The 20,654-nt window shown below is 36.6% G+C and overlaps 1 protein-coding gene and 1 pseudogene across 8 annotated transcripts in view; one reads left to right on the plus strand and one right to left on the minus strand.

Moving 5' to 3' along the window:
• The window catches only part of XIAP (X-linked inhibitor of apoptosis), a 50,813-nt gene that overhangs the window by 23,942 nt on the left and 6,217 nt on the right, over positions 1-20,654 (minus strand). The window contains exon 3 of one of the 8 annotated variants that reach the window (XM_036880820.2): positions 5,135-5,350. The exons of the other annotated variants lie outside the window; for them this stretch is intronic. The gene's annotated coding sequence lies outside the window, so the exon portion shown is untranslated. The remainder of the gene's footprint in view (positions 1-5,134; positions 5,351-20,654) is intronic. 8 annotated transcript variants of the gene reach the window in all.
• On the plus strand, positions 1,446-3,130 carry LOC118910033 (partitioning defective 6 homolog beta-like; annotated as a pseudogene).

Raw genomic sequence — 20,654 nt, forward strand, 5'->3', positions numbered from 1 at the left:
TTTTCATATGCCTGTTGGCCATCTGAATTTCTTCTTTGGAGAAGTGTCTATTCATATCCTCTGCTAATTTTTTAATTGGGTTATTTGCTTTTTGGGTGTTGAGGTGTGTGAGCTCTTTATATACTTTGGATATTAACCCCTTATCAGATATGTCTTTTACAAATATATTCTCTCATACTGTGGGATACTTTTTTGTCCTGCTGATGGTGTTCTCTGCTGTACAGAAACTTTTTAGTTTGACATAGTTCCACTTGTTCAATTTTTTTTTTGAGAGGGCATCTCTCATATTTATTGATCATATGGTTGTTAACAACAATAAAATTCTGAATAGGGGACTCAATGCACAATCATTAATCAACCCCAAGCCTAATTCTCAACAGTCTCCAATCTTCTGAAGCATAACGAACAAGTTCTTACATGGTGAACAAATTCTTACATAGTGAATAAGTTCTTACATGGTGAACAGTGCAAGGGCAGTCATCACAGAAACTTTCGGTTTTGATCACGCATCATGAACTATAAACAATCAGGTCAATTATGATTATTCGTTTGATTTTTATACTTGATTTATATGTGAATCCCATATTTCTCCCTTATTATTATTATTATTATTATTATTTTTAATAAAATGCTGAAGTGGTAGGTAGATGCAAGATAAAGGTAGAAAACACAGTTTAGTGCTGTAAGAGGGCAAATATAGATGATTAGGTGTGTGCCTATAGACTGAGTATTAATCCAAGCTAGACAAGGGCAACAAAACATCAACGGATGCAGAAGATTTCTCCTAAAACAGAGGGGGGTGAGGTTCTAAGCCTCACCTCTGTTGATCCCCAATTTCTCACCTGATGGTCCCCCTGTGACTGTGCCTGTCTTAGGTTGTTCCTCCCTTGAGGGATCTTACCCGTCTCTGGCTAACCAGTCATCTTCCTGGGGCCATACAGGGAGATGTAAAGTTGGCATCCACTTGTTCATTTTTGCTTTTGTTTCCCTTGCCTGAGGAGATGGGTTCAGGAAAAAGTTGCTTGTGTTTACATTCAAGAGGTTTTTGCCTGTTTTCTTCTTAGAGTTTTATGGTTTCATGACTTACATTCAGGTCTTCGATCCATTTCGAATTTGCTTTTGTGTATGGGGTTAGACAATGATCCAGTTTCATTCTCTTACATGTAGCTGTCCAGTTTTGCCAACACCAGTTGTTGAAGAGGCTGTCATTTCCCCATCATATATCCATGGCTCCTTTTATTGTATATTAATTGGCCATATATGTGTGGGTTTATATCTGGGCTCTCTATTCTGTTCCACTGAAGATAATTTTTAATAAATGGGAAAAATATGTTAAGGTGGTGGGATTGCAGGTAATCTTTGTTCCCTAAATGTCTTTAATAATGAAACAATAATATTTTTACCTAAAGTCTCTCAGGTTGCTCTTTTGGGTCAGGAACCCAGCCATGGAGGGGGCAGCCAATAGCAAGGAAGTGGATGGGCTAGTTGCTCCCTCCTCCTCTTCCACAAGAGCCCTGGAGCTGCCAAAGCAGAGTTGCATCTCCACCTACTGCACCACCAACCCCCAGCCTCCAGCTGCCCTGTGCAGCTCAGTGGAGCTTAGCATAAAGACCCAAGCCACCTATGTTGCAGGTGCCTCTGGTGAGCTGTGGTCTCTTAGGCCACAGCCCGGCCCCCTCAGCATGACCACAGCTACGGGGGCATCCTGGAGGTGAAAAGCAGGTTTGGCATTTCCTAGTTTTCACTACAAAGAGTAAAACTTCGACACTTGGGGAGTTTTACAGATAACTGCAAAATGTTCCAAAGATACCTAATGCTGATATTTTATTAGGCTATGCAGATACCCAGGGAGACTTACTACCTATAAATAATGATAATTATAATAAAGCTGTTTCTACAGACAATCTGCTGCTTAGGATTTTTAAACAAGAAGGAAGCAGAAGCAGACAAGAACAGAAGTCGTTTGTATGGATACATTAATGAAGGAAAATATTTTAACCAATGTATTGTGTTCTGTCAACCACAGAAAAAAGCTACATCCAGTCACCAGTGTGCCGAGACTTCAGACCCATATGACTTCTATTACAGATGTGGATATTCTCCAAGAAATGCATAGTAGGGTTAGTTTATCTTTACAAACACGATACTGAATATTCCCTAGGACTCTATCACTGGGATGATTTCAGCCTAAGGAAGACACCACATGGCTTAAAGAAGGTCCCAGGGATTTTTATACCCTAGCTTGTTCCAGGAGGTCTGGCTCACAGCACAGGGATACTGGCTGATAATGTTAGGAGTTAATAGTATAGAAGTTTCAGGGAAGAGTTTTCATCAAGTAATAAACATGATAGTTATGAACAGCTGCAACCTCATCATGACAGCAAGACAAGTAAAGCCAGAGAATAATGTTGGGAACAGTAGGGTTTGGGGTGGCTCCAGCCAATCTACTGCTAATAGCCTTCTTGGCTATCCACAGCTGACTGAACTGGACACTGAGCCAAAGGATGAAGACAGTGATGATGATATTATTACTGAAGATATGGGTGTACCACAGATGACTCCCAAAGCTGTCCTTACTACCAAATGTCTGGCATGGTTTTAAGTCTGGACAGAATGATTTTATCCCTTCTAATCAACTGAGTTTAGCATTTCTGGCAAGTGGCACAAACACAGAATTTGAAACATGTTCCAGACCAAAAACTCTAAGGGAACAATCGTAACATCATGGCCATTGTTTGAAGGTTTTCTGAGTGAGATTGTCACAGGACTTGTAAATTTGGCTAGCTTTTAAACCTCTGAGTCAATGACCTGGAATAGGCATTAGAATAAAAATGTACAAGTTTAAACTGCTATTAAAATAAATAGAAACAAAGTAGATTAGTGGTAGCCTAAGGCTAGGGAAGGATGGGGACCGGGAGGAACTGCAAATAGTTAGAGTTTCTTTCTGGGGTAATAAAAATATTCTAAATTAGATTTTAGTGATGACTGCCTGTGAATATACTAAAAACCACTGAACTGTTCATGTTGAAATTAATTTTATGGTATGTGAATTATATCTTGATAAAGCTGTTTCAATGTTATTAAAATAGTAGACTGCTAATTGTTAGTATAAACTTTAGTAGAGCAGAGGTGATTTTAAGCCCAAAACAAAGGGATCTTTGCTAATGAAATTATATGCTTTTGGTATAGAAAACTAGATGTTAAATTTCCCAACTATGTGAGAAGACCAAGTCATTTCTTTGGTTAAATATTTAACCTGTTGCAAATAACCCAGTTAATTTTTCCTTTAACTACATTCCTTAAATTCTAATGTGAAGTCTGATTCTCTCTCTTTTGGTACTCTCAGAATCTCAGTTCATGTTCTCAGTATTTTATTTCTTAATGTTGTTCTGTTGCTAATTATTAAAAATTATTTTCTGAAATGCATTTTTTCCCTAACTTCTAAGAAATCAAACCAATTGGTTGTTTTTAGGCATTTCTTTCCAAATTATGAAGCACTTAATTTATGTTCTTGAATTATGTATGAAATTCTGTGACAGTTTTCCACACTGGTGTCTGTCCATCCCACAGCTTCTATACTTATAAACTAACTTCAAACAGGTATAATTAACGTTCTAAAATGCAATTAATTTTATTGACTCTGGTAATACAGGACACTCTCTCCTTTAACTAAATCTTACTTTCATTCCCAATCTCACTGGAAACTATTCCTTTTGTTTGTGTGTGTGGGTGGTGTCTGTATATATGTTGGTGTGCTTTTGAAAGCTTTTAATGTATTTAAGTAGTGTGAACTCTTTTGGATACAAAATGCACTTAAGATTAAAAGATTTTTACATGAAGGACAAATTTGTGTACTTCTTTTATACAAAGATTTTGATTTTCTTTTGTGGGATTATTCTAGGAACACTGCCTACACTTTAGGAGAAAGATGTGGTATTTACAATTGACAGTTTATCCATATTATTTTCATTAGGCTATTTATTTCCCTCAGATCCACTTAGAACAAGTTTAAGAGTAAGGCTGCCTACTTTGATCTCCACCTGATTTCTTTGGTATTTATCATTATGCAATGTGCAAAGGCACTATAGTATGTGTGTATATAGAAATTAAGAATATCACTATGTAAGTTCCCTATGGTTTATGGATAATTCCCTCTCAAGGCTATTCTTTAATTTTATGGTAGGCTACTATGGATACCTTTACAACGGTGTGTGCTATTAAAACAAAAAAGAATCAAATGACTACATTCTGAAGAACAGCTTTTCTAAATGGCAAAAAAAGATATGAAGAAATAAAGTCTTGATTAATCAAAAAACCTCAAATGTTAAAGCAACAGAAAAAAAATCCCAGAGAAATACTCTTTGTGAGATATGTCAGAATACTACTCATTAGTATATTAAGTATTGTCTTCTAATAAAAATCTGCACTTCTAAAAAACTGATTAACAGCAATTTTTTAAAAAGCTACTTGATAACCAATTTTTACTACCTTAAGCAATTAAAAAAACTATCTAGTCCATTATATCATGAGTTTCAGTTATCACAGAATCTTAGGAAAAAATAAGCCAATAAGCTTCATATGCATATCAGACACTGAAGAAAGCAATTTTGACTCTGAAGATTAATACAAATTTAAGATAGCTAACTAAAAAACTATCATGACTGAAAATTAATTATAAATACCCATTAAATATTTTAAAAGTCAAAACAGCACCTGAATAACAAATCACTATTCTTAACAAGTAAGTGGCAAAACCTTTAGTCATTTTTTTTCTCTCAAGCTCACAGACCTCTACATCTGCCTGTTCTTTTCACTCTTCTGGTTTCTGAAGAAATTCATTCAATTACAATACACTCTCTTAATGAACTACAAATACTTTACCATTACTCCTGCAACCTAGGGCTTTATACAATTATCATGAGAAGCACTTCTTAAGTAACTATATTGATGTGGCTCAGTACAAAGGGAACTAAATGATTGTTATGGGTTGAATTGTGCCTCCCCCAAAAGATATGTTGAAGTCCTAACCACTGGTTGGGAAAGTGACTTTATTTGGAAATAGGGTATTTGCAGAGGTCAGTAAGTTAAGAGGTCATTAGGGTGGGCCCTCATCCAGTATGACTGATGTATTTACAAGAAAAGAAGAAACACAGACAGACACACACAGGGAAGATGGCCATGTGAAGATGGAAGCAGAGACTGGAGTGACGATGCATCTACAAGCCAAGGAACACCAAGGATCAATGGCAACACCAGAAGCTCAGAGAAAGCATGAAACAGGTTCTTCCCAGAGCCTTCAGAGAAAGCAGACCCTGCCAACACCTTCATTTCAGATTTCTGGCCTCCAGAACTGTAAGAAAAAAAATTTCTGTTGTTTTCAGCCAGTTTGTGGTATATTAATATGGCAGCCCTAAGAAATTAATACAATGATGTTAAAAGAATGACAAAAATCGAGAAGCAATATAATCCTATTGGCTTCCACTGCAGTACCATCATGCTAAAAAACATTACATAATTAAATAAAAGTGTCTGTTTGAAACTCAGAAAACGTTGTTTCTAGAATCTCATCTATGACATTTCCACTAATTCTTCTACTTGAAACCCTAGTAGAATGAAGACTCTTTGTGTCCCTACTATATTATCCTCTTCATTATTTGCAGATGACTCAAGTTGTACTAGAACAAAATTCAGTAATTTCTGCACGTGTGAATGTGTGTGTGTGTATGTGTATGCTGTTAGAACCAAGGTCCTTTTTGACAAGACCTGTGTCTTATCACATTTGTATACCCAATGCCTAAAGCAATGCATGACACACAGTAGCGCTTAATAAATGTGGCATGAAAGACAGAATGCTGAACCACCTCTATTAGGCTACTGCTGTTATTCCCCACCCCACCCACCACCTCCCCATGACTCTTGAGATCACTGTATTAAAAACTGTTAATGTTATTGTGCCTAGTAAATATGAAACAGGAAATACACGCATACCATGCAAATAGTATAATACTTCAGTGATGAAAGTCTGTACATTTCAAAAATACTAAAGGATTCAGAAAATTTCTAATAGTAACAATAAAAATTTTGTATTTTCTAACCAAAATACACCATTGTAATTTAAAATTTACGACTCTCTTTTGCTATGTGCAGAAACATTATCATTATCACTTCTTTCCTCTGTGGAGGATCCAGCATGAAGTACATTTTCTTTTAAGTTAAACGGTCAATAAAACATTTTTTAAGCTAATTACATTCAATCAAATAAAAAGTTCTTTCCCTAAAATTAAGCACTAGAGCCATTTAAATAACTGAATGGCATTAATGAACACTTAACTCATAAGCTCAGTCAGTAACATAAACTTGTTAATACTGCTGTATACAGCATGTGCTTGATCAGGAAGCCTACCTCTGTGAACACCTGAAAGGGCATACTGAGAATACACAAAAGGACTATCAATTACATGTTCTACACTTACTTTAGAAAAGTCACAGTAAGACTTAAATTTGAGTGCAGACCTCCAATTTTCCCAAATTATTTATAATAATTAACTTCACAAGTATAGTTCCTTCAGAATGGACACACAGTAAGGTATTCCCTTATCTTTTCATCAACAAATTATGGGACTGTGTTCTCCAAAAGAATGTTTTGCATGAAGAATACACAGGTTTGGGAATTTACTGAAGATCATAAAAAGGCTCAAGATCTATCATTCCCTCTTCCATTTCAGTGAAAACTGTTCAGAACTTGAGACAATTTACAGTGCTTGTTCATCAGCAGCCTTTGATTCAAAAACAAACCATCTACAGTTTAAGCTGTAGATCCATGACACAGATTGTTAATACTATTTATATTTCTTCAGAGCCCAGATCAAAACCTTTGCTAAAAATAGAGCAGGCAGTAAAAATCTCAATATGAGTATTAACCCAATCTTTAATACAAAGTACTGTTTTCCTTTTTAAAAGGGGGATTAAAAAAGGATCCTTCTACCCAGGCTGTGAACACTTTAGTACATTTATCCTCTAAAGAACTTTTTAAGAATGCACATGCACATTACAGATATTTCTAAGGGGGATTTCTTGTACATAGCATTTTACAACGTCTTTTTCCATTTAATAACTTAGCATAAGTGTATTACCACATCAATCCTTAACTGGAACAGAACACTATTTTAAATGGATGACTAGTACTTGACTGTATGAATGCATCATAACCTCACCAAATCTGTATCACTGAATGTTAATTTTAGATGTGTATTTTTAACAAGACAATACACACATAACCAAACAATTCAAGTGGTATATTCATTTACTCTGCCCCAGTACCCTGAACCTGGTTCTCTTTGCAGGGATTCAGAACATGCCTCCCTATAATATGCCACTTGGCATGTGAATTACTTTGACCTCAAGTCAATCAAGGCCGAAAAGACTCAGAAAAAGTTTTTATCTCCCCTTTAACTGCCTTAAAGAACTGAGATAGCCAGGTCCGGGAAGAGAACTATGACCAGAGATAACTACAAAGAATATGGGATAGGTGCGGTAGCTAGGCGGAAGGTCAGCAGCACCTAGGGATCAAATTCCTCTCTGTATACCATCATCTCTGTACAGCATAGCAAACATTCATTCACGAAACATTTGCTCTTCACATCTTCCTATAAAATGTCTTTCTTCCTGAATGGATAAAGAAGTTGGGGCACATATACACAATGGAATATTATTCACCCATAAGAAAACAAATCTACCACTTGCAACAACATGGATGGAGCTAGAGGGGATTATGCTTAGTGAAATAAGCCAGGCGGAGAAAGACAAGTAAGTATCAAATGATTTCACTCATTTGCGGAGTATAACAACGAAGCAAAACTGAAGGAACAAAACAGCAGCAGACTCACAGACTCCAAGAAGGGATTAGGGGTTACAAAAGGGAGGGCTAGGGGAGGATGGGTGGGGATGGTGGGAGAAAGGGACTGAGGGATGTTATGACTAGTACACTTGGTGTAGGGGGGGTCACGGGGAAGACAGTGTAGTACAGAGAAGACAAGTAGTGACTCTGGCATCTTAGTACAATGATAGACACTGATTTCAATGGGGTATGGGGGCGGGGACTTGATAGTATGGGTGAATGTAGTAACCACAATGTTTTTCACGTAAAACCTTCATAAGAGTGTATATCAATGATACCTTAATAAAAAAATAAAAATAGAAATAAAAAATAAAATGTCTTTCTTCCCTTTGAAATTTTAGACCCTCTACCTCTTTCTTCTGAGCTCAGGATGGCATATAAGCCTCACTGCCTGACTGCCTATGGGTCTCATAGTCTTATGGGGTTCCCATATGAACGTAATTAGGTTTTCTCCTGTTAGTCTGTCTTATATATCAGTCTACCAACCAAAGAACCTAGAAGGGCAGAACAAAAGAATTTCCTTCCCAGTAGTTAGAGAACCAGGCAAGAACTCCACTGGCTGTTCACTGCTCTCTTTGGGGCTGCTGAAGCTGAGAGATCCTGGGACCACGTGACAAGCACGAGAAGGTAAAAATTCTTAACCACATCAGGCTCCTGCATCTCTGCCTATAGGGTTCAATGGAAATAAGGGTGGTGAAAGTCCTTTTTTTCCCTTTCTAAATTTAGATTAGCAGGAGAAAATATTTGTGGAAGTAGTTCCTTAGGTATGGCAATTATGGCAAAGACTGGTTATGAGTATTCTTGACTTTTATTGATTTATTGATGCTTTTCCTCCCAGAGATCCTTTTCCTGTTTTCCACTGTCTCTACCTGTTGTATTGTTTATCATAAGGAGGGAAACCATGCCATAGAATGCAGGCATAGGCCCTATAAGCCTGTTGCTTGAGCCAGCTTCACAGACTAGTGAGTCAAGGGTTCTTACCAGACTGTTGTCTATTTAGACAAACTTCACTGTGGGTTAATGTGTACATGAGGCAAAGGCTGTTGCTAAGGTACATCTTGGAAGCCAAAGCCAAAAATTTAGTGGGTATGGGTTGAACATTTAAGAGCTTACTAGAGTAGCTGCTACCTAACCCAAAGACTTCCTTCCATGTTAGGATAAACTAGTCATGGAATGGGTTAGATTGACACTAGGTCACCTTCCCACCTCAAGAAAATTTCCATGTAACAAGGTACTTTGTACAACACATGATCCCCAACCCAGGGTTATGTCCCATTTAGGTATTATTTTGGCTCTGAGAGACCCAAGCCTTAGCTAAATCTGCTAACATACATATAAGAAAAACCAAGGGGGGGGCACCGGGAAGGCAGTATAGCACAGAGAAGACAAGTAGTGATTTTTATAGCATCTTACTACGCTGATGGAGAGTGACTGTAATGGGGTATGTGGTGGGGACTTGATAATAGGGGGAATCTAGTAACCACAATGTTGCTCATGTAAGTGTATATTAATGATACCAAAAGAAAAACCAAATGAGATTTTCCTTTCATCTTGTTCTATGTATTGAAGAGCTTGGCTTTATGACTAGTGAAAATATTCTCTCTGGTCTCCACCTGCCGGAAGGTGTACACACCAGTGTGCATCTTGGTGGCCAGTAGAAGAGACTGGGATTCCAAGACATGAAGTCACAAGCAACACTCTCTTCATCTGAGTGTGCCAGCTCTCAGGGGAGTTTGTCATAAGAGGTCCCAGTCCATAACGGGCTCTGTCCTCTCAATTCTGTTGTTTTGTTAGTGCTGGAAAAGCCCAATTCCAGTGGCACCTGTCTGGTGTCAGTTAGTGGGTTTGTGACTGGAGGCATCTCATGTTCTCATGGGAAACCAGAGACACTGTTTTCAGTACACCAGTCTTACCACCTCTAACAATGAAGGGCTTTACTTTCTTAGACTATCTTTGGTTGTGAACATTCTGGATCTTGTAAGGGCTGCAGTGTTTGTACTCTCTTATGAGTTGCTTCTTGTGCCCTTGATTTGTGCCCTAAAAAGGGTTATTGATTTGAGTCACTAATGAGATTACTAGATCCTGCTCATCAAGGGCCAGATGATGGATCTTTTGAATTGGAAAAACTTCTGTATTTGAAAAAAAATTTTTAGAGAGCTCTCATCCTAAACAATTGCCCTATTTGTACTTATGGAAAGACCAAATTAAAAAGTGGATATGAAGAAATTTAACAGGCAGCCTTAGAGACTCCATTAACAAAATGAAAGAAATATAACTTAGAACCAAAACTAAAGTCCCCATCCAACATAAAGTCCCCTTCTTAAAATCCAGCCCATTTCCTTAGCAAATTCCCTCAGCTCCCCTAAACTCCTCCAAATTCCCCAGAAAATCCCTTAAAATACCCAGCTGCTTTAGCTTTCCTTTTCCTTTAAGATTTACAGAAAGCACTCTAGCTGATCTCTAAGTCCAAGACAGGTCACTCAGGTAAACACTAAAAGCCAGAAAAAAAATTCAGAAGAAACTCCCAAGTAAGTTTCAGACACTAGACTGGTTGTGCTAGGCTATATAGTCAGGCTGTGCCGGCTGTAGGACTTCCTATGCAATGTCCTTTACAGATGTATCCAAGACCCCCACCCAAAGAATTCATGTACGGTGGGGATAGTAGCAAATCCTTTAAATTATAAAGCCCTTTTACCTTCACTTTCAGAGGATCCTACCAAATTTAAAGGACTCATAGGGACCTTGTTTGGCTGCTAAGGGGTGTTCTTCCTATTCATAATTACATGGTAGTTATCAGACAAACAGGATGGCCCCCAGCAAAAACAACCCCTTCACAGAGGAAACATGTGACAAGAATTTTTCCCAGGCCCTCCTACAAATGATAGCTGAAGGCCCCTGTTTCAGGGCCAGATAGAAAGCTTTTCCCCTTAAGGTAAATTGGTCCACGGTTGAACTGCACACTCAGAAAGGCCCTTTTAAAAATGCTTTTTACAGCCTTTACCAAGGCATACTGCACTAATGTTAGGAAAGAGTATAAAACCTAAATGTGATTTATTCCCACTAGGATGTTTAAACATTTTAACAGTAAGGTATTAACAAAGGGCCACGTGGTGGAAGCTGCTCAGGCTGAGAGTGGGGGTGGGGGAATTGATAAGGGCCTGGCAATACCTGTTTGAGTTTTTTTAAACCTACCAAATAAGAATAACATATATAAAGGAAAGATATAACAGGCTTAGGCGACGTCTGGAGAAGACTGTGAACCCTGTAGTACTCAGCCAATGAGGAACCAGGGGAGGGACTCGCACACTAGGAGATAAATTATTGGCGCCAAACTCCTCAGGTGTGCCTGCCCACCAGACACCCGATCTTGCAAGACCGTCATTAAAGCCTCGCTCCGCTGTTCTCTTTGTCTCCGTGTCCACTTATTGAATTTGGACTAGTGAGTGTGCTTCTCACACTAAAAACTGAAAATGTTTGCTGTTTGTCCCAGTTAAAAACTGACAAGCTATTTATTTAAAAGAATTTTTAAAATAGCTCCGTGGAAGGAGACCGGCCAGACTGGAAATTGATATTCAGAGCCTGATTAAGAATTTTTTTTTGGCCTCCTCAGTTAAAATAAAACTATATACCCAGAGGGAAAGAAAAAACCTTCTGAAGTCCTTGTAAAAGGATTTATGGATGGCTCCATCTATGTCATTTAAGTTGCAACCCAATTCTTTGAGGAATTGAGAGCAACTGTCTTCATCTTACAAATCTTTGCAAAACTAGAAATGCAACTCTAGAGGCAATTCAAAGTTTACCTATTCCTTTTCACTAATCTCAAGACCTCCCATATTTATCTCAAAAGGTTTGTAAATATTGGCCTTAACAAACCTAAGTCCTTCTGGGAGGAACTTGTACTCTTTCCCTGTGTCTTTGAGATGTAAATGTTAACTCTAACCTAAACTATCCCCAATTCCTAAAACCAAATGGTAAAAAGGGAATGAGGCCTTTTTAAAACAGAAGCTGCTAAAAAGGCTCTACTGTCCAAACTCTAAACTATAGCCTCCTCAAGATTACTTGTTGAAGACAATTACAAATCTTAAAAGTCCTCTCCATTAAGTATAACAACAAAGCAAAACTGAAGGAACAACACAGCAGCAGACTCGCAGACTCCATGAAGGGACTAGGGGTTACCAAAGGGAAGAGGTTGGGGAGGACGGGTGGGAAGGAAGGGAGGGAGAAGGGGATTAAGGGACATTACAATTAACACATAATGTAGGGGTGTACGGGGAAGGCAGTACAGCACGGAGAAGACAAGCAGTGACTCTATAGCATCTTACTACGCTGATGGACAGTGACTGCTGTGGGGTGTGGGGAGGGACTCAATAATATGGGTGAATGTTGTAATCACAATGTTGCTCATGTGAAACCTTCATAAGATTGTGTATCAATAATACCTTAATAAAAAAAGTCTTCTCCATAAATATCACCAAAGCAGCATCTAGTCAAGTAAATTTAACTCATTCCAATTGTTCTTTTATAAACTAGTTGAGTTTTATATTACACCCATCTCATGGCTAAAATTTAAAAATGAAAACTATTTAGATCTCTGTGATCTGTCGCTGTATTTTTGTCTCTATATATTGTGTTGTAGATAGATGTGTGGCATTTTCTACGTCAGGGTGGTATTGCCAAAATTAATTTGTAAAAGAGCTCTATTTAGTTGGCTTAAAATTAGGTGCTTTGAAATTAAGTATTCCCAAAGTTCTCAGAAATGTAACAAAACTAACCTAAATGCTTTTCAGGTTCATGTGATCTGGAAAAATATTCGGTATTAAAGCTAGTTTAAGTTTTGTTGGTTCAATTAAATTAAACAAGTCCTCTGTGAAACCATCATTAAGACTGCATATCAATGATAGGTTAATTAAAACATTTTTAAATAATAATAAATAAATAAACATGTCCTCAGAGTTCTCAACACAGAATAATGACATACAACTTTTATTCTGCCTGGGTTTACTGTCAAGTAAGTTCAAGTTATATCTCTTACAAAATTTGAAAAGAAAAATAGCTCTGGATGATGGGTGACTTTTAAAGTTTTGGTGAGTAGTGTACACATAACTATTGGGAGCAACTCATTTAGATAGATGTAAGTGGGATAAGAGTTTTTACGTAAACTTTTTAGCAGTAATTATATTTTATGGTATGTGGACTTAATACCTTCTAAAATTTAAACAAGCAAGCAAAACAGCAGCAACAAAGACTAGACTGATGATTGCGACAGAGGGGGAAGGGAGGGGCAAAATAGGTGAAGGGGATAGAGGTACAAAGTTCCAATTATAAAATAGGTAAGTCACAGGGATGAAAGTGCAGTATAGGAAATATAATCAATAATACTGTAATATCTTTGTATGTTGACAGATAGTAACTATACTTATTATGGTGAGCATTTAGTAATGTATGTAATTGTCCAATCACTAGGTTGTACACCTGAAACCAATATTGTATGTCAACTACATGTCAATAAAAATCTTTTTGGTAACTTGAAACTTAAGAGTTTTACTAAGTTAAATGATGGAAATTTATTGACTATCTAGATCATTTCCAAATAAAATAATGAAACATTAATTACTGAACACAGGTCTATCTACTCTTGGCTTTGTACTGCAAAGAAACTCAAGATAAATTTGGGTATATTAGTAAAAATGTCTTACGGCATGTTAAAAAGTTGTACTATGAAGAAGCATATGCTTCTAGGACTTATGAAATACATTCATACATTTGCCAGTCTAGAAGAATACGGATCTATGACCATCAATAGATGAATGGATAAAGATGTGGTACATATACACAATGGAGTATTAATTCAGTCATAAAAAGAAAAGAAATCCTGCCATTTGCAACAACATGGCTGGATCTAGAGGGTATTATGTTCAGGGAAAAAAGCCAGGAGGAGAAAGACAAATACTATACGATTTCATTTATTTGTAGAGTATAAAAACAAAGCAAAACAGGAGGAATGAAACAGCATTAGACTCACAGACGCTGAGAAGTGATGGGGAAGGGGGAAAAAAAGGGGACAATAACTTGCAATCACAATATAAGTTGATCACGGAGACTTGAACCACTGTGATTTACATTTGAAACCAATATAAGATTGTTTATTAATGATATTTTAATTAAAAATAATTTTAAAAAATTAGGAAAGCAAAAAATAGTAACATAAACAAAAGAATACTGATCTAACAGTTCACCCTTGCTTACTACTTAGTTTTTACTAGAAATTAAAATTTCTAAGGGTTAAAAATTCTAGTTTATGTGATTAAAGCTACTAGAAATAATGAGTGAAACAACTCTGTGTGAGGAAAGTAGGATGTGTTTTTTGGGGTAAGAAAAGGTGTAAGGGATGGAGGTGCATTTTTGTTAAAGGGGGAAAAAAGTTTATTTGTCTCAAAGTAAAACTGATTATTTCAAAATGGGAAAGGGAAAAATAAGGGACAAATTAAATACAAAGTTGGTAAGAGAGAAAGAGAATTTTACTTTATGTAATCACGCTGACTAAAACAATTATTATAAAGCTTTTAAAAATAGGCTTCAATATCAATTGTGTACTTATGTAAAACTAAAACATAATTTCTATTATCTGCTAAAAGTCAAAGTTTTCTTGGACTGTTGGTCTGCTCCTGATTGTGAGTTTTCTCTTTACTTTTTAAGTAATCTACCTAGAAAGCAAAAATTTTATGTTCTCTAAAAATAATTTTCTGTGCTTTCTCAGGTCGTTGACTGGTTTTGCTCAAACCACATAATCTTTTGCATTTGCAAAATTGCATTTTTTGCATTTGGTCACTTTAAGAATATAATTATTATTCATAATGATTCACCATCCTATTTAGTTAAGTGTTTTAAAACATTTTGATATTTTTGACAAACTTCCTGAAAATCAAATTCTAAATAAAAGTCTTTTCAACCTCAGACTAACTTTGAGATTTTTTTCCAGAGGGCCCTCAGACATCTCAAAAGATTTGCTCTCTTACTTTATAAAAAGAGAAATGTTACACTAACTAGGCTTATTTGGTATGTTAAATTCCATGGGAAGCACTGTCAAATAAGTGATGATAAACCACCTTAGGTAATATTATATGGATAAATGAAGTGTTCCAGAAATTATATGAAATTCATAAAGATCTGGTATGTCCCAGTATAATGTTATTACTTGTAATTCAAGTTACTATTAAAATGTATGTCATAACATAACCAAATCTCCTTGTTTTATAATAGACTCTCATCAGATCTTAAACCATTGCCATTTTTAAGTCTTTTATCACTTATAGTCATTGTTTTACTCTGATGTTTTGCAAAAGTGTTCTTACAAGTTTTTCATCTTCAGAGAAATTCCTGGAAAGGACTCTGACAAGTACTCTAGAATACAGGTTTCTGCTAACTTTAAGGTCATAAAACTGAACTTGTAAGAATTTCCAAAACTAATGGAAAAGCTGGACTCAAAAGGAACAACTATTAATTACATGGGACTAAATGAACTAAGGAGGATGATTATAATTCTTTATGACTTTTTGTTTAAAATATTGCTGGTTCTTTCATCTTTTGTTTTCCAGATATAAGGAAACCTTTCCTCTTCAGCTATGACTATAAACTATTCAGTAAATTATACCTTTGTAAGCCCAACTGAAACATTTATCTTTATCTCCCCGCATCCCTCCAGAATTTGGAAACTTAGTGCATATTCTTATTTTCATGTCAATACAGTTATCTGTGTAAGTTCAGTAAGAATCTGTCCTCGTATTCTGCAGGACACAACTGGAAACACTGGTTATATTATCAAGGCTTTGACTGGAATGTCATGTTTGAGAGAGACATGAATAGACTCAGATATAATGAGACAGCTTTAAGAAACAGATTGACTTTATGGAGTCAATAAAGCCTCTTGGAAAAATCAGCCTGGTACCTTGTACAGGGTTCCTGACAGCCTTACCAGATAAGTAAGGAAGGTCACTTCTTGACAGGCATGATAAACTCAAGATATCTTGGGGACCTCAAAAAGAGAGGAATTAACCCAAATCTATAGGTATTGCAAGCAAAGTCTGATGGCAAGTCCTTGGCTTGGCTTTCTAGCCCTGAGAGTCTTTTAAAAAGGACAATCTGAGATTCTGTATGAACAGTTCCAACAAAGCAGATTAAAAGAGTCTATATGGCCAATCACTATTCTCGCTACACTTATGTAAATACCCAGGCCAAGTTTGTTGAAACTAGACTGAATCTGCAAACAAATTAGTCTTACTGTGCTTACCTTTGATGAAAATGTGGATCACTATAGAAATTGTTTCTGTAATATACCTTTACGGATATCAAACTCTAGTGCTAATTATCTTTGAGAGTCTACCTGTAAACTGGACTGGATCCTGAATTCCTCTAGTTTCCTCCAGTATCTGGCTATACAGCTCTCTGAACTAACATTTCCAACTTTCTCTCACCCTTCAGACTTGGGCTCACTGAGAACTAAAATTGCCTTTTTCCCAAAGCCATGCAAGTTAAAGCTGGACAACTAGATAAAACTTCAGAGAAATACCCGTAACAGCTCATGTACAGACAATTTTCACACCAGCTGCTGTGTAGGCTGCTCAAAATGATCACCAGAGACATTCAAACTGTAAAACGAGGAAAATCTATCTGACTGCCACTGCCTGTCTTCACTGTTTGCAGATGCTTTGTGCTGGACATCTAGAAATCTTCTCAACTGGCTGTCTTCAGAACTCAGAAACTTGGACTATAATCTGCTCCAATTATTAACTGTTGTTTTTCTTTTGTTTCCAAAGATATGCCTCTTTTTTTTGAAACCTGATTGCTTACACCATAGCCTAACTTTGAGAGCACACCTGCATCACTGTCTCCTGAAATGAGATACAGCTATTTAACTTAACTGATCTATTTGTCAGCACTAAAATTGGTTCAGTGAGATGAAGCAATCTACCAGTTCAACTTCTGGGCTGTGAAACTTCTTGGGGAAGTTTCAAAGGTGGAGCTTAAGGGGTTCAGAATGAGCCTTCCCCAAAGTGCTAGTTGGGCATGGGGTTTACTTTGATCTGAAGTCAGTCAAGGCCCAAAAGACTCAGGAAAAGCTTTTACCTCCCCGTTAACTGCCTAAAAGAACTGAGATAGAAAGTCTGGTCCAGGAAGAGAACTACACCCAGAGATAATGACAAAAGATATGGGATAGGTGCGGTAAGCTGTGGTGGGCGAGACTGACAGAGCCTGGAGATCAAATTCCTCTCTGTGTACCACTGCTTCTGAATGGCACTGCAAACATCAGCTTACCAAATGTTCACTCTTCCCTTGTTTCTATAATTTGTCTTCCTATCCTACCCTTTGAAGTCGCAGACCTTACCCCTTTCTTCTTAGCTCAGGATGGCATATAAGTCTCAAACGCCTGACTGCTCGATGGTCACATATTCTTATGGGGCTCCTGTATGTACATAACATGATGTTTTTCTCCTGCTCATCTGTCTTATATCAATTTACCAGCCAAAAAAAACCTAGAAGGGCAGAGGAAAATTTTTCCTCCCCAATATCTTCCTAGAAGCAATCACTCTTACTAGTTTGTGTATTTCTCCAGAGATAGTCTATGAATATACAAGCATGTATGAGCATTTTTAAAAACACAAATGTTAATATATTCTATTATACTTATAAACCTTCATGCTAGACATTTAGAAAGCTAAGAATTTAACTATTATAAAAAAAGTTAGAGTAGACTTTTTGTCTAAACTTGTTTGTGTCATTATTTGCTTTCAGCACAATTATTAAATGGTCTCAAACAGCAATGTATCTATCACCACCTCCTTCAATCTACCTTGTTTATTGATTAGGAATAGTCTTAAGAAAAAGCTTGAAAGCATTTAAAAATCTGTAAGAAAAAGATGAACACCATAGAAAATAGGTAAATTTTCAAATGGCAAATACTAATGGCCAACAAACACATACAACTGTTTTTATCTCATTAGTAAAAGAAGAAATATACATTTTAAAAGGTATCTTTTTGTCCTATTTGGCAGAGATCACCATCACTGCCAATAATAAAAACTCAATAGTCGGAGGGGTAGGGGACAACAGTACTTTTGCTAGTGGAACTAAAAATTGGTAAACCTTTTCTAGAGGGTAATCTGGCAATATGTTCTAAAAGTCTTAAATATATGACTACCTTTTGAATCAGCCATTCTAGTTCTAAGTATTAACTCTAAGCAAATGACCATGGATGTTTTTAAAAAATGTATATATAAGTATGTTCAATATAGTGCTATTTATAAAAACTAAAAAACTTAATGTCCAACAAAAGAGGACAACAATTTGATAATGTGGATACTAGGCAACCATTAAAAATGCAGGCTATAACCGAGTATCATAATTCTTCCAAGTGGTAAAGATACCTCAAGACAAATGCTGGGCATAGAAGCCACAGGGCATAAATCTGCAAAGAAGTAAAAACCTAACCTTTTCAAACAATATTGCTTCTCTCTCACTTACCAACTTTACATTTCCCAGTATGGCCCCGGAAGATGACTGGTTAGCCAGAGACGGGTAAGATTCCTCAAGGGAGGAACAACCTAAGACAGGCACAGTCTCAGGGGGACCATCAGGTGAGAAATTGGGGATCAACAGAGGTGAGGCTTAGAACCTCACCCCCCCCCCCGTTTTGAGAGAAATCTTCTGCATCCGTGGATGTTTTGTTGCCCTTGTCTAGCTTGGATTAATACTTAGTCTATAGGCACACACCTGATAATCTACATTTGCCCTCTTACAGAACTAAACTATGTTTTCTACCTTTATCTTGCATCTACCTACCACTTCAGCATTTTATTAAAAATAATAATAATAAGGGAGAAATGTGGGATTCACATATAAATCAAGTATAAAAATAAAACGAATATTCATATTTGACCTGATTGTTTATAGTTCATAATGTGTGATCAAAACCGAAAGTTTCTGTGATGACTGCCCTTGCACTGTTCAGCATGTAAGAACTTGTTCATTATGCTTCAGAAGATTGGAGACTGTTGAGAATTAGGCTTGGGGTTGATTAACGATTGTGCATTGAGTCCCCTATACAGAATTTTATTGTTGTTAACAACCATTTGATCAATAAATATGAGAGATGCCCTCTTAAAAAAAAAACTCAGGCTATAGAAGAATACTAAAGGACACAGATATATGTTCATGACATTTGAAGTGAAAAAAGCTGGTTACAAAATCACTGTACAGTATCAATTATTAAAAAATAAGGACATATAAAGACTTAGGCTAAACTATGCATCAAAATTCTATTGTGTTTATCTCTGGGCAGTGGGTGCACTGGATTTTATTTTCTTTGTGCTTTTCTTAATTTTCTAAATTTTACCCAGCAACTATATTAGATTCTAACCAAAATCTAAAAAGCAGTTGTGCTTTTGACTAGTCAGGTCCCTTATACAATTCTGTCCAGAAGCCTAGGGATGTTATTTGGCTACTGGTCATGTGACCATGTTTTCTTCATCTGCGAATACACTGGCCCAGTAAACTATCAATAGCAGGGTTTGGAACTGCAAGGTTTCGGCTTTTCATTCACAGTAGATAATTTTTAGATCTTACAACAAGGAGAAAGAAGGGTAGGTTCTTGCTCCTTATCTTTCTGCCTATCCTGCAGATTTTTGCCAGTTTGCTACTTTGTAATATTACTGTTATATAACTGCCTCTGAGCCACTCTGATGAGAAAGGAAAAACTGTAAATTGATATCAAAAGTGTCAATCATCATGTTTAATAAAAAAAAAGAGGGATAAAGGTCAACTCCCAGGGGTAAAAGCAGTAATCAGGTCATGTCCATGGTGGCTGGCCACAAACAGATGCCTTTTGGTTGCTTGGGAGACAATAAACCACCAGCAGAGAGGGCTGAGAAACACAGGTAATACCTGATTGCTACTTATTGTTAACTTGAGTTGAAAATAAAAGGATTTTGTTAAAAATGTTTCTGAGTGATGTCTACTGTTGGAATTATGAACTGTTCACTCACTGCCTTATAAAAATAATTAATTTGGGGCCTGGTAAGAATAGTGTCTCTCCCCTGATTTTTGGCCAAAAATCTCCCTAAAATAATTTTTACAAAAGGGCAGCTCAAAATCAAGTACACTGAAAAGTAAATATCATTATACTTTATATATATGCACAAACAAAACTTATTCACTATGATTATATTTGTGCTGAACAAGGTAACAAAAACCACTCTTTCATTTGAAAGATAAGGGAACTGAAGCATAAGGAAGTTACATGGTTTGACTAAGGGCATAAAGCTGATTCTGGCATAAAACTGGAACTTATTCTATTTGATACTTGTTCAGATAACTTATCCTGACAGAGTGATTAAGATGCATTATTTAATAATCAGGTGGTTCCATTAAGTGCCACACTGAGGTTCTTTTAATGGATGACTTGGTGCATGCGTAATACCAACCCTAGATATTTCTCTGAATTAAGTATTCTCTTCCATGATCATGTTGGGATCTCAAGCAAGTGCTGAAATAAATTTTTGAAAAAAAGCCAACAACTTTTCTTTTTCCTTGGTAAAAATACGTAGTTCTATGAAAGCCACTCTGCTGCCTATTAACAAACATTTGGTAGGTTTGTCTTCTGTCTAGGTTTGACTTGAAAATGACACAAAGTAAAGGAAACAGTGCCTAAGTAGCTACAAGCCAGATTAAAACAGTGTAATGTATTTAATCAGTGCCCATGCAT

Source organism: Manis pentadactyla, chromosome X (assembly GCF_030020395.1).
Source record: "Manis pentadactyla isolate mManPen7 chromosome X, mManPen7.hap1, whole genome shotgun sequence".
Lineage (NCBI taxonomy): Eukaryota > Metazoa > Chordata > Mammalia > Pholidota > Manidae > Manis > Manis pentadactyla.